General features: G+C 46.9%; 1 protein-coding gene across 1 annotated transcript in view; it reads right to left on the minus strand.

Annotated features, from left to right (window-relative positions):
• The window catches only part of FNDC3B (fibronectin type III domain containing 3B), a 187,165-nt gene extending 180,057 nt beyond the window's left edge, over positions 1-7,108 (minus strand). Inside the window, exon 1 of the mRNA XM_072933671.1 lies at positions 6,863-7,108. The gene's annotated coding sequence lies outside the window, so the exon portion shown is untranslated. The remainder of the gene's footprint in view (positions 1-6,862) is intronic.
• Positions 7,109-9,889: the final 2,781 nt, after the last annotated feature.

Here is a 9,889-nt window from a genome sequence, read left to right on the forward strand (position 1 = left end):
GCCAACTTCTCATTTCCTTCCTTAAAATAATACCCTTGCCAACCAAACCAGGAACTTTTTGACCCATTCCTCAGAACCAGCTTTTGAAGATGGATTTTCCCTCCTTGTATGGCTGGCTGGGACAATGAATGCCTCAACCTATGATCCAAGGAGCAGCACGTGTGGTCCTGTAGGATCAGGCCACTTCAGCTCCCCAAAGCACACGAGGAACCCGCAGCACAGCCTTGCTGGGCCATCTGTACCCACCTTGGGGCCAAGCCACAGCCACCTGGGCTGCAGTGCTGGGCACACCCCGCTGCACACGTGGAGGGACACATTCCTCACGTCCAGTCATGCAAAGGCCACACGTCACCACCAGCACATGAACTCCAAGGGAAGAAGACAGAAGGGAATGCAGCGTTCCACAAACACAGATCTGCTGCCCCTCCCTCACCCACATCTGAAGCATTCAAGAAAAGCCAGCTAAGAGCAAGCATTGTGCCAAATGAAGCATTGTGTCTCTAGCTGCCCAGTTCCCCAGACACAGGGACTGTCAGATGGGCTGCTCAGGAGGAACTCTGCTCCTGTGACCAAATGCTGCACCTCAAGCCTCCAACCCGGAGCACAAGAGCAGAAGAAACCTCACTTCATGGCTAAGATCCCCTTTAACAGCTTTGCAACCACCAGAACGTAAATCATACTGAGAGATAATTAAAAGGAAAACCCTACTGTAGTACCAGGAATCACAGGTGGCTAATGAGTAAGTGTGTTAAAGAAAGGATGGGCAAGTGGGACACTGAGAAAAGCAGACCTTGGGGAAAAAAAGCACCAAAAAAAATCCCCAAAAAGCCTCACTAAAGCAGAAGCCAATTCCATAAAATTACAGAGTAAGAAACAGTTGTTTTCTTTGAACTGCCACAGCTTCTAACACTTTCAAACATTCGAAAATAAAGACTTGTTGCTCTCTCCTCCCCAAGGCTAGCTTTGAAAACAAATTTCCTAGTTAACCTGCCAAAGCAGAAGATGTGATAGCAGCTGAACATCCCTCTGCCTTGCTCAGGGGATGACTCAGTGGAAATCAGCCCTCAAGAAATGTGTTGCCATCCTTCAGACAATGCAACCAAATAGAAACAAATTCTTCACCTTAAAAGTTGTGCCTTCCAAGGCAGCCACAGTTCAATACAGGACTGTATAACAAAACAGTACTGTATAATAGAGGATCACTAACATGTTTTGGGGAAAATCTACAGCTTATTTTTAACCCCTGTTTTCAATTTTTAATACAGTTAATAAAAATATATCTCCTAACAAGACTATAAATAATTTCCTCAGAGCTTTAGAGTAGCACAAAAGAACAGGATATTAGTGTGTTCTAAGCAAAGTGAAGTAAGAACTGGTGAAAACAAGACCAGCATTATAACTGATCAAGCCAAGCACACCCCTCAAAGGCAAACACCAGTTCCCATCTGCTACAAGAACAGAAGAACCCACATGTATGCAACCAGGTCCCAAACTTGCTCCCAGTTCAAATATATCTAGAAGAATCAGGTACGTGGTATATTCCAATTTGCCTTATCTTGTCACAAAAGGAGGAACTTTTTCCACTTCAACATAAACCATTATTCCTGATACTTTAACATCATATGAAAGACAAAATACCAAGTCCCCCAGTAAAGAAACACCCTTGATGAAGTCAGTCAAGCCAAAGCTATGCCTTTGCTTTTCAAACTCACCATTTCTATCAGTACTTAAAGACAAAGAAAAAAAAAACCCACATATTATTTGGGCATTACAGACCCCAAAATATTCCACAAGCTCTGCAGTTCTCACTGTGTCTCTTTTGCTCTGTTAATTCATTCTAATGAAGTGACACTTCTGGTTGCCATACATTTGCTAGTAACAAGACACTGAAGGCAATTTTTTCCCTTCTGTGAGCTGACATCACATGAGTCCACAAAAAACACAGGTTGACCAGAAGGAAACCTACCAAGTGCTCTCATTATCCACAAATGCTTTCATCCTTTTTCTCTGCTGCATTATTCCACATCAATAAATAAATGAGGAGCAGAGCAATACGAAGCACTGAGTAACATACCCGGATCAGTTCAAGTGTCTGCAAGCACAAGGTCACTTATGTTACCTGAATTGTCATTGAATAGGGACATACTTCTACAACAAAGGCAAGTTACAAAGTGGAATGAATACTTTCAGCTAACTAACCATACACTAAAGGAAAATGGTAAGGTCATCCTGAAACAAATCAGGACAACTCTCTACTCCCACGCTGTTTCTGCTATGAAGGTCCAAAGTAATCACTCCATCTTACTTCACTACACTTCTGGGTTTGACTAAAGAATTGTGCAGAAATATTTGGGGCAAGAGATAACACTGGGATATAGGTTATAAACATTGGCATTTTATTAGTGGGTGAGTGGAAAACGGGGAGCAACAGTGTAAAATTGACACAGCTGCACAGAGAGGCCCAGAGAACCTACAAACTAAGAACAGACTGGTTTTGCTAGCTCAGATTAAAAGCATGGGGAAATCTGTCCACAACATCCCAAGCATCTAAAGGGTCATCTTATAAAAAAAAAAAGGGTCATCTAAAATTGTTCTTTATTGAAGTTTTTATTAACCTCTTGAAAGGAATTTCTTTCTCTCTTTTCCAAGCATGCCATATGAAACATTCCTGGAAACATGAAGTAGATGTTTAAATACATGTATACACATATTCTATTATTAGAGTCCTTTGCAAGGACCTAATAATAGAGAAGTCCATAATTACGTATAAGGCAATAAGAGACCAGGATGTAAAGCATGTTTTAAGGTATTTGCATTACTGCCACAGAATTGCAATACACTAACCTAACACAGAAAAATCAGACAGGCTTGTCACCTTCATCTCCAGAGAATTCAGGTGTTTGTTCTCAGTTATTCCAAATCTAAAAAATAAAAAGGTAAACAAAAACACAACAGCAGAAACTCCTCTCCTGAATGCATCTTGTCATTGCACTGAATATCTTACAGAATGAGGAGCAGATGCCAGAACAAACAAATGCCACATATCAGTATTAGCTGCAGTATCATCCTCTCAAAAAAGAGAAATTATAAAATATGTATTTCATTACTTAGGAATTGTTTATTGCTTCATATTACAAAACTAACACCATACATAGCTGCAGTTTACTAACTGCAGTATCCACATGGCAATTTTCAGTATATCACCATTATAAACTGTCACCATTAGAAAAACAAATAGAGAATGTTTCTTACGCTGTTGGCTTTTTTGTCTGTTATCTGCTAAGAAACACCACAATTTACTTGTAAACAAAGGATTCCTTAGATGAAACACAGAAGGCATGTCACTGGAGAAGCCCTACATATTAACCTCTACGCTCAAGGAAAACCATCCTTTTCCCAATTAAAGGCACCACAAAGCTTTGGCTCCAAGCTGCACTACCTGGGACCTCCAGGGAATATTCCTGCATAAGAACAGACTTTACACAGACAACGTTTTTCTTGTGTAGTTGCTCAACAGCACCGTCATTTTTCATCCAGAGCAAAGCACAGATTTAACATCCACAGCAGCATTTCTGAAAGGCAACTCATCTCTCCAACACTGTTGCAAATTCCACAATAAATCACATTTAATTAGTTTGTGCCTTTTTTTTTTTTTTTCCTGGCTGTCTGGAATCCAACAGTGAGCAGGCTTCCAACTTTAATTTTGCAAAGAGGTGCTTAGAATAAACTGATAAAAACGCCAAGCACCACGTCCCCTCTGGAAGCTGTTTGGAGTTATCTGCTCGCTGACACACCAGCATTCCTGCCTGTAGATGGCTTTTCACCGCTGTGCATCCAGCGGCTCCTATTTCCACTGCCTTGTTTGAAGAACTTCCCTCTTCCCACATACCTTCCATCTCCAGGGACAGATCACACAGGGACACTAAACCTTGGCCGTAAACAACACGAGTTTTGATACTGCCGTTTCCAAAGGATCCTCCACCACTCAGCAGAGCAGAGACAATCACTGAAGCACAAATCCTCCGGGCAACGCTTGAGAAACTTTGCCTCTCCACTATTTTGCACAGCTGAGATTTACACAGGGCTCTGCTGGCTTCTTCTCCAATTTATTTTATTTGCTGTACACCAAAGGCTACTGCAAACAAATGGAATTTCGATAATTTGTGGCATGTTGCTCAGAACAATTCCAGCGACACTATTTCCAAACTTTAAACCCAGCAGCCACATCCTTGGTGGAGCGACAGGATGCTCTCCCAGTGTGTCCCAAACTGTCACCCCAAGTGCTCCAAAGAGGTCACTCCATCCTCCGCCATGTCTTCGCTTTGGAGGGAAGTACCAGACTACAGTGAAGAAAAAAGCACTGTGGGGAGTAATTTGTTTGATTCAGGTGTGTTCAGGCTCTGGGCCTTGTATTTAATTACATGTACTTAGCAGGCATTTATTCTCATGCTACAAACATTTATTCATACTGTAAATGTTGGTTCTGACAACCTCCTTTTTTGAGGGAAAAAGTCAATTACACATATTAAAAAGTTCATGAATACTACCACACAAATGCAGAATTTTGCTGCATGGTCTGTATATATTTTCTTGCACAGATTTATGAACAGCAGAAGTTTGACTGCCCTTAACTGCTTCTCTTTCTCAGAAAACATAAAGGAAACTGTGAAGTGAGGAAAAAGAACCCCAAATTTTCCGCAAAGAAAGAGGCATGATGGAGAAAACTTGTTTCAGTTCCCTAAATACTACACGTAGAAAAAGAAGTGCCAGAATAAATACATTTCAGATTGGAAGTTACAAACTTTTCTGAGACTAAAGATAAAATACTTGCAGTATGGAATTACAGCTCTGAGCTTCTTGGCTATAGCAGAATATCAGTTTATTTTGGCTGATACCTACCTTCATTTCTTATCCTTTGGCCAACTATAAGCTAGCAGTATGAAAAAACCCTCTCATTGCTGTCCCAGCAGTGACTTCAAACCCAAACCAGATGAGTCCCAAAAGCGCAAAATTTAAAAAAAAGAAAAATATAAAGTAAAATATATCACCTTCCACACAGACTCATCTCTGAGCTACACAGTAAGCATAAAGTAGCTAAAAGATACTGAACTGGGAAGAACAATACACGATACTTCTGGGGCAGCGGACGTTTCTGCCACAGCAGGGTCCCAACACAAGCACAAATCACAACTGCTTTGAAATTAACGAGAGGGAAGCACAGAAGTGCTGAAGATTAAGAGAAAAGCAGTAACAGACCGCTTCTGTGCGAGACCCGAAATGACCCCGGGAATTCGGCCAAGAATCATTTTCTTACTGGTAGCACCGGCAGCGTATTCTCCAACTGCTGAGAGAGACACACGGGCCGTAGGTGAACAGGGCAAGATGCTTCCACTCAGGAGGCAGCCCTTGGCCATTCCTGAGGTTTATGGAAGCCATGCCTTTATCTGGATTTCCAGCCAAGCACACATTGTGTCATCCGTGTCCAGACCAGCCGCTCCCCATCAGAACAAAGCGCAGACCCAGACCAGTGCAGGCACTGCCAGGCCTGGCACTCCCAAACTCTTTTAAGCAAGCTCTACTGCAAAATAAAAGGTTGAGAAATAGTGTTCTACACTGAAAAATCTGTGGAAGTTTGAAATGCCATTACCTAGCACATTGTTAAACTCGAGTCAGACTGGTTTGGCACCTTTCAGGAACGTACCGGCTGAGCCCCGTGTTCTGCAGGGTAAGCGGTTAAGGGATACAGCAGCTGTGGTTAGGGCACAGGTAACTGGGGTATGTGAATCCTGTTCTCACAGAGCCAGCAGAGTTCCAACAGCAAACAAACAAAAAAAAAATTTAAAAAAAAACCCAAAAAACGCCAACACGGAACGCCAATCCCTCCATATCTCATTCCCACCCCCCCCCCACCCGCCCCGTGATGGGGTAACTACCCCTTTAAGGCCAGTACTTTTATATACTCAAAGGACACAAAGAAATACAAATGAAATACGAAATTACTAATATGGAGAGAGGCAGGCTTGCTCCGCGCCTTGTATTCTACAAATATAGACGGGATAAATGGTTCGTTACATTTAACTCCAAGCCGCACTACCTCCGCCAAAACCTTATTTAAATAGAACATTTCTGAGAAGGGGGGGATGCAGCTGTGGTCTTAACCTAAGAGAGGTTAAGCTTTTAAAAAGGGTTGTTCTTTTTTACTCCGTCTGCTGGTCGCATGCCATTTTAAAAAGGTGTCTGGCAAGCAAAAATAAAAAGTTTCCAGGGCTTTCCTTCCCCAAGCCGCCTCTGCCAGGAGCCCGGCGGGGAGGACGGGGCCAAGAGAAGACGGTCGCGCCTTTCTCCAGCTTTTTCTCCAACATGCCCTCTGGATCCCGACGTTCTGGAGGCGGAGGAGCCCCCGGTTCCTCCACCTGCCCGCACCCCCGGCCGGGCAGGGGCTGCGGAGCGGAGCGGGGCGCGGCTCGGGGGTGCCGCGGGCAGGCGCCCCGCACACACCCGCGGCACCGACCGCTCCCGCACTTCTCCTCCGGGAGCCGCAGCGGGCGGGGAGGGCGGCGGCGATGACAGCGGCCGGGCCGGCCGCCCCCAGGGACAGCCGGGCGGTGCTGGAGCGCCCGTCCCGCCGCCAGCCCCGAGCGCGGCCGCTCCCGCCCGCCCGCCGGGCGCTCCCCGCGGCGGAGGGAGCCGGCGGGGCGGGCACAGAAACTTTCCACCGAGTGCGGCCGCGTCCCGCCGCCGAACAAAAGAGCCGGGACGGACCCAGAGAGGCGCCGCGGGGCGGGGGAAGCGGCTGCCCGGCGCTCGGAGCGCGGCGCTCCCCGCCCGGCACCCGGCTGCCCGCAGCGCCGCCGCGTCCTTACCTGCGGGAGGGCGGTGCGGGGCGGCGAGTCCCGGTTAGCTGGAGCGAGTGCCGGGAGGGCTCGGCGGGGATTCCGCCATGTCAGTGATGTCGGCACCACATGGGGCCCCGGCCGGCCCACGCTACCGAGCACTCTGGAGTAGCGGCTCCCGCCGAAAAGGCGGCCGAGGCGGGCGTGGGACGCCGGCCAGCCCCGCTGCCGCCCCGCCCCGCGCCGCCGGGGCGGGCGCTCCGCGAGGGGCGGGCACGGGGCGGGCACGGCGCCCGGCCGCGACCCGCTCCGCTTCCCGTGCCCGTCCCCGTTCCCGTTCCCGCTCCGCGGCGACCCGCTCCGCTTCCCGTGCCCGTGCCCGTTCCCTTTCCCGTTCCCGTTCGGCCTCGACCCGCTCCGCTTCCCGTGCCCGTTCCCTTTCCCGTCCCCGCTCCCGTCCCCGTTCCCGTTCCGCCGCGACCCGCTCCGGTTCCCGTTCGGCCTCGACCCGCTCCGCTTCCCGTCCCCGTCCCCGTTCGGCCTCGACCCGCTCCGGTTCCCGTCCCCGTTCCCTTTCCCGTCCCCGTCCCCGTTCGGCCTCGACCCGCTCCGGTTCCCGTCCCTGTTCCCATTCGGCCCTCTCGTCGTTACTTAGAATCGTGGAATAATAGAATTAGCGAATCGTCAAGGTTGAAGATAATCCAGCCCAGCAGCACCGCTGTAACCCCTAAACCGCATCGCCCAGCGCCAGCCCCAGGCGCCTCTTTAACACCTCCAGGCGTAGTGACTCCATCGCCGTCCGTTTCAATGCTAGACCACCCTAAAAGTAAAACATTTGTTTCTAATGTCTAATCTGAATCTCCCGTATCTCAGTTTAAGGCTGTGTTCCTCTCACTGCAGGTGCGGGAGAAAAGAGCATCCCCCAGCCGGCTACAATCTCTTTACAGGGATTTTTAGGGAGGGATGAGGTCTCACCTGATCGTCCTCTTCTCCAGATCAAACAAGCCCTCCCACAGCTATTCTTCATAAGATATGTTCTGTAGACCCTTCACTTAGTACCAAATATCACCCCTGGAGCACACATCACCCACCAAGCCTCCCCTGTCCACCCAGCCCTAGCAGGGGTGTGTGGTTGTGATGGATGTTGGAAGGTTGTCTCCAAAATGCCATTTCTGACAGGGTAGCCCTTTGCCCAAGCAGTTCCAGGCTGAGGTCAGTACATGTCCCCTCCTGTATCCTTCCTTTGGTGCTTCAAAGCCAAGGCCTGTGCTCCCACCAGTGTGGTCATTCCTACATTCCCATCGGCTGGGAGCAAGGAGGAGAAGCTCTAGGCAATGTTTTCAGGGCTAAAGAAATGCTCTGACTTATTAAATTGTGCAGCCCTAAAGAAGATAAGTTTATCTCCTGGCTCTGGAAGAGAGCCCCAAGGAGGGGCCATGGTGGTCGTTCACCTCTCAGCACTGCATCCAAGCCATGGGGGAATCATCACTGGAGCTTTAATCTGGTCACAGGAAAAACTTAAAATAGGACTTGGCCTTACCCCCACCACAGATCACAGCCGTGCTATGAAGGGTCTTTTGATTTAGCCGTGGTCCTTGGGGAAGCCAACCTTCCTCTGCAGGAACTCATTGCCCACACGTCCTGTGCTGTGCCTTCTCTCCATCACTGTATTCTTCAGTGTTACTTTTCCCAACAACTTTTATCAATGATTGATCCACTTTATCCACCAGAGCAAAAACTGGAAAACCCTCTGGAGTCTGAGGCAGCCCAGGTGTATTTTCTTCAGCTTCCATTAAAATATCAACACAAGCATTTTTCCCATAGGACTCCTTGATGTTCTGCTTCTTGCTGAAACATACACTAAAGAAAAATCAGTTTGGCATCAAGGCTGAGTAAAAGCATCATGGCCAAATAGGCTGGGTTTGGGTTTTTTTTGTACATGACTAAAACCCAGAAAAATGAAAATAAAGTTATCTGAAATAGATAATTCCTACGAAAATAACAAATAGGCAATTTTCCCATGGGAAAGATTTTTCAGTGTGGAATGGTCAGCCAGCACTAAGTATTGTTTGTCGTTAATTGCAAAAACTTTTGTAATGCATAAAATCTAAAAGTAGAAAAATGTTTTGTTTTATTATTGACCCAAAACATGCAAACTTTTTGATGGTCCTGGATAGAGTTACAGACCAGATGAGATTAATTATTCACTGGAGTTGTAAAGACTTTACTTAGTCTCATAGACAGTTTTGTGGAGACAAAAAAAAAAAGAGAGAGAGAGAGAGAGAGAAGGGACAGTGAAGGCATTGGTTTAGAAGGGAAAAATCACTGACACAAGTTGGAAAATTATGAAAAAAGATAAAATTTAAATTGAAGAGTAAATAAACTCAAACCTGGAGAAAGCAAAATGAAGGGAAATAAAGAAGAGGAAAGAAATTGAACCATAGGGTTGATTTGTAGCTTTTCTATCTATCTAAAATCCGGTCCATATCCGGAAATTCAGAACAGGGGCCCCAGGAACGGGGACATCTCCAGTCTCACCTGAAACTGCAGAAGGGCAGACTCACAAAAACTAGAGCAAGGTCAGCCTGGACCTGGAGCAAATGTTGCCTTCTCCTTGGAGCTCCTTCTGTTCACCCCCAGAGTTCTGGTGAACTGGAAGAGCAGATGGTTAACAGCAGCAATAAACTGGTTCAGTGGAGCCTGGGCATGGCTCAGGAACCAAGGGACGGGGCAGGGGAGAGTGAAGCAAAGATTGCTTTCCATCAGAGAGTTCCTACATAAATCACAGATAAAACTATTTCTTTAACAGCTTACTCCCTGAGCCAGCTCATCTCGGAAGAGCATTAATCAGGCCAAGAGGAAATGTCTCTTGCCACTGAAAAAGGAAAAGGATTAGGTTAAGTGATGACACAGCAGGGACAGACAAGTCACACTGGAGAAAATGACTGACCTAAACTATCATCCAAATAAATACAGACCAAAGTTATGAACTGATTTTTCTGTTTTGATGAGTCTGGGGTTTGTTGGTTTTGTTTTTTTTTTTTTGCAATAACACG

The sequence above is a fragment of the Taeniopygia guttata genome, chromosome 9 (genome assembly GCF_048771995.1).
Source record: "Taeniopygia guttata chromosome 9, bTaeGut7.mat, whole genome shotgun sequence".
NCBI classification, from domain to species: Eukaryota; Metazoa; Chordata; class Aves; order Passeriformes; family Estrildidae; genus Taeniopygia; species Taeniopygia guttata.